Here is a 5,345-nt window from a genome sequence, read left to right as displayed (position 1 = left end):
TATGATAAAAGAGGAGAAGCCAATCTTTCCCGGGGCATCCTCATTGCACTCAAAGTAGTTGTTGTATGCCACCACCCCTCCCGGATACGGTTGAACACATGCCTAACCATCCGGAAGCGGCGCCAGGATATGTTGTGTTTGAAGGGCGGGCCAGTGGACTCAGAGTAGTCTTGCTAGAGTAGGCGATGGCCTGTTACAGACCGATCTACTAGTGGCGGCGCTATAGGGAAGGGAGAGGGGATAATTGAGAGAGGAAGAGGAAGATTAGGCTCTGGAGGAGAAGGACAACGTCTCTCTCTCAGCCGGTTCGTGATTCAGTTTCTCGATGATCCCCACTTACAGGACTCTGGCCTAGTTATACACAAATGGCAGGCCCCTTGTCGAGTACGACCCAACTGCAGGCCCATTTAGCGATGCGTCGCTGGTCTCCTTAGCACTCCTTCACGCTGACGCTGGGACCGTGGGGTCCCGTTCCAGCTGGCGAGTCCGGCCCTCCCTGTCGGCCGTGACATTCGCCCCCTCTTGAGAACCGGCTTGACCCCAAGCCGGTGCCAGCGGAAAACGAAGCTGAAGGTCTTGTGGTTCTTCCCAGGTAGCCAGTGAAGCGGGGAGCTCACTCCATTGCACCAGGACCCTGGGTTGTAGCACACCCTGCATCTTGCTGAGCCTGTGTTCCAGTATGGATGCTGGCTGGTGCTCTGCCTGCAAGATAGTGTTAATTGGGGGCAAAGTGGCACTCACTGGAATGTCCAGGGTCACCATCTTCTTCAGCTGAGACACGTGTACCACAGGGTGGATTTTGCTGCCTTCTGGAAGTGCCAGTTTGTAACTCACTGCGCCAACACGAGCGATGATTGGGTATGGTACATAGTACCGGAAGGCCAACTTCTAATGAGGTCGTTGAGCCATGGATGTTTGCACAAACGGCTGCAGCTTGAGGAACACTGAGTCACCAACAACAAATTCATGATCCGTGCGATGTTTATCAGCTTGTTTCTTCATACGATCCTGGGCACACTTGAGATGTTGTTGCAAGTGTTGCATCATCACTTCGCGCTCCCGCAGCCATGACGCTAAATCAGGCACTGAGCACTCTTCCACTTGCACCACACCAAACTCACGAGGCAAGTGGCCATAAATCACCTCAAATGGCGTGCGCCCCAGCGAGGAATGAAATGAGGTGTTATACCAATATTCAGCAAGAAAGAGCCACTTACTCCAATTACCCGGACAAGAATGGACCGCACAGCGAAGATACCCCTCCAAGCATTGATTCACTCGCTTCATTTGGCCGTTCGTTTGAGGGTGGTACGATGAGCTCATGGGCAATTGAGTCTGAGATAGCTTGAACAGTTCTTGCCACGCAACACTGGTGAATATGCGATCACGGCCCGAGATGATGGCTAGCGGCAGGCCATGCAGGCGAAAGATGGTCTTCATGTAAATGGTTGCCACCGTCAGCACTGTGAACGGGTGAGTCAAGGGCACGAAGTGAGCATACTTCAAAAACTTGTCAACAACCACCAAAATGACGTTATAACCACCTGATCGGGGAAGGCCTTCGATAAAGTCTAATGACACCACTGCCCACGGCTTCTTTGGAATTGGTAAGTGCTGCAACAATCCAGCAGGTGATATCCGTTCAGTCTTGGTTCTCTGACAAGGCACACATGCCCTAATATATTGTTTGATCATGTCTTTCATGCCTTTCTAGTAAAAGAGTCTCTTGATGCGGTTATAAGTTGCATGAAATCCTGAGTGACCCCCGGCAACACTGTCGTGTAAGGAAGTTATCAGGGATCGTTGGGTGTTGGTATCGACCCCCACCCAAATACGGTCGCAATATCGAATGATGCCATCCTTCAGAGAATACCCGTGTTCATCTGGTGTCTGTACTGCCAGTTGGGCCAACTTCTGTTGTGCTTCAGGGTCGACACGATAGCTCAAGGCAATGACTTCCAACCAGGCAGGCTTACAGACAGATATTGCTACCAGTTCTGCACCTGCCGGATGATCACGACGAGAGAGAGCATCTGCGGCCCGGTTAGTGATCCCTGTTTTGTACTGGATGACGAACTGCAGACCAACCAGCTTGGTAAACGCCCTCTGTTGGATTGGTGTGTTCAACCTCTGGTCGGTTAGATTGAGCAAGCTTTTTTGGTCTGTTCGGATAGTGAATTCGGCATGTTGCAAGTACGGCCTCCAATGATCGATTGCCAATAAGAGAGCAAGACATTCCTTTTCATAGGTAGAGAGCCCTATGTTTTTCGGTCCTAATGCTTTACTAAGGTAGGCTATAGGATGTGAGTCTTGCATCAGTACTGCTCCCACACCGGTAGCACTGGCATCTGTTTCAACAACAAATCGCTTGGCAAAATCGGGCAATGCTAAGACTGGTGCTTCAACCAATGCCTTTGTAAGCTCTCTAAATGCTGTATCAGCTACTGGTGTCCAGATGAAGATTGTCCCTTTTTTGAGCATATCAGTCAATGGTCTCGAGATCACCCCAAAATTTCTGACAAATTTACGGTAGTACCCTGCCAATCTGAGAAATCCTCGGAGCTTGCGAACTGAGTCTGGCCGCGGCCAATCCCGAACTGCCTGAACCTTAGTGCTATCCGTGGCCACACCGGCGTCACTGATCTGATGCCCCAAGTAGTTGATGCGATTTTGCTCAAACATGCACTTAGAAAGTTTTGCCTTCAACCCATTGTCCGAGAGTAGCTGCAGAACCGGCCTGGGCAACCTCACATGAGCTGTCCAGGTACACATGTGGACCAGAATGTCGTCCATAAAAACTAGCACTCCTTTGCGGAGGAGAGGTGAGAGCACCCAGTTCATGCCACCTTGAAAAGTAGCTGCCCCTCCCGTGACTCCATAAGGCAGTACCCGAAACTGAAAATGCCCTTGATGGGTCTTAAAGGCTGTTTTTGGTTCGTCCTCCTGTACAAGACTTCACACCTCCATCAGCAATCTTGACCACCATTGGTTTCTGTAGGCGAACCTGTCCGTGCACCCGCTCTGCAATTTCTTCACTGATAAAACTATGTGAGCTGCCCGAATCGACCAAAATCAACACTTCCTTGCCGCAATCGAGCCCACGAGCCGCACTGTGCGAGGAGTAGTATGTCCCGTAGTGGCAACCTTGGATATGCACATGAGTACCTCTTCTTCATCTTCTAATTCAGGCATCGCTGGTTCCACTTGCTCTGCTTGCAGTATTTCCAGTAGCTCTTCCACAATGTGTAATTGAATAGTTGGTCCACATTAGTGTCCTGGCCCCCATCTTTCACCACATTCGAAGCATAATCCGCGCATACGGCGGTAGTTGCAGAGAGTGGCAATTCGATTATCGCCGAGGCCTTGCTCATGCTGATCAGGTGCACGGGCTGCTTCTCTGGCCCGATTATCATCATCAGCGGCTGGCGGACCCGGCAACATTTGTCGAGCTGGAAGTGCGCCGAAGGCCAACAACGGTCTTGGCGCCGGTTGCCGTGGTGGGGCCGTGTCCTGACGCCGGTACTCACACCGCGGCAACGCCTCCAGTAGCTCTTCCTGTAACGAAGCAAGAGAGAAGGCAGTTTCCAGATTTTTTGGTAGCATAACACCAGCTCTAATTTCAGTTCTAAGCCCTTCCAGAAATTGAGTGGTATAATAGATGGAATCAAACGCCGGGCTGTGAGCTAGAATGTGATGCATTAGTTCCTCAAAGTGTTGCATATAAGCACTCACTGTACCCGTCTATTTCAAGGTGTTAAACTGCCGAATATGTGCTTGATATTGCTCACGCCCGAATTTGGTACTCAACGCACCACAAAGTGTGTCCCAGGTGAACATCCTATGCTGCGATTCATGCAGTTGCAGCCAACGGGCTGCGTTGCCTGTGAAGTGCAAAGTCGCTAGCCTAACCCACATATCCGGAGCAATTCCAAAAACATCAAAGTATTTTTCACATCTATTTTTCCAGAACTGGGGATTGTCTCTATCGAAGGATGGAAAATCCATCTTTGGTAGCGCCCAATGTGCGTGATGTGAGTAAGAGGGGTGTGATTGTTCTTGTATTTCCCCCGGAATCCCAAACTTATGCACATCTAATTCGGTCGAAGGGCAAATTTCAGAGGGAGGAGTACACGCACCCTTGACCGGAGGTGGCATTTGGGTAGTGACTACCCGATATGCCGGCCCCCTAGAGTTGTTGATCCCGTCGTGGCCATGTTGCCCGTGGTTGCGTTGGTTGGAATCCGTCGCCGTCGACCCCAAACGCACCACTGTGTCGCCCTCCGGCGTCGGATCAGGAGGCGCCGCGAGCAGGGGGTGAAGGGCGATGCGCCCCACCTGCGTGCGCAACTCGTCGACTTGTTGTTCGAGATGGGTGACCGCCGGCCTCCAGAGCTCCAGAGACTGCTGGATCGCGTCGAGGCGGGCCTCGTTGGCCACCCGCCCATCGTTGACAGCCTTGGCCAGTGCTGCGATTTGTTCCTCCATTGCTGCCGCCCGCTTGGCTTGTTTCGTCTGGTAGCGGGGCTTGGGGTAGGCAGTCTCCAGATCGACGGACTGGACCTCTGATACCAGATGTTACAGACCGATCTACCAGTGGCGGCGCTACAGGGAAGGGAGAGGGGATAATTGAGAGAGGAAGAGGAAGATTATGTTCTGGAGGAGAAGGACAACGTCTCTCTCTCAGCCGGTTCGTGATTTCAGTTTCTCGATGATCCCCACTTACATGACTCTGGCCTAGTTATACACAAATGGCAGAGCACGCAGGCCCCTTGTCGAGTACGACCCAACTGCAGGGCCATTTAGCGGCGCGTCGCTGGTCTCCTTAGCATCCTTCACGCTGATGCTGGGACCATGGGGTCCCGTTCCAGCTGGCGAGTCCGGCCCTCCCTGTCAGCCGTGACATGGCCGCTCTCTCTGTTGCCGGAGTATGCCTTGGGATCAAGCCCCTGAACATCGGCCGGTGCCTACTAATGTGGTCATGGACGACCAAAGCAACAACCACAATATCCTCATCATTGGACGACTAATAATTCGAATCACAAATGAAATTGTTGAAAAAGTACGCGTCATCGGAGTCTATCTGTACCTTGCCGGTGAACCGTTGAACACCTGCATGTGTAGTGGAAGAAGCTGACTGGTGCAGAGCCTCGCGCCTCTCTGAGACCAGGTAGCAGGCCTATTGGCATGGAAGCGAACGTGGCGGCGTCCGGCGAGTGAGGTGGACGCGCAAGGCGGTGCTGCCGGCGGTGGAGGCAAGGGGATGCCGTCGATGTTGGAGTGCGGCGACGACGACGAAAATAGACCCCCAACGACAGAGTATGGTGCACTCGTGGGGTGGCGTGCTG

This window comes from Triticum dicoccoides, chromosome 7A (assembly GCF_002162155.2).
Source record: "Triticum dicoccoides isolate Atlit2015 ecotype Zavitan chromosome 7A, WEW_v2.0, whole genome shotgun sequence".
In the NCBI taxonomy this organism is placed as follows: Eukaryota; Viridiplantae; Streptophyta; class Magnoliopsida; order Poales; family Poaceae; genus Triticum; species Triticum dicoccoides.
The sequence above is the reverse complement of the archived record's forward strand: the minus strand, read 5'-3'. Positions refer to the sequence as shown.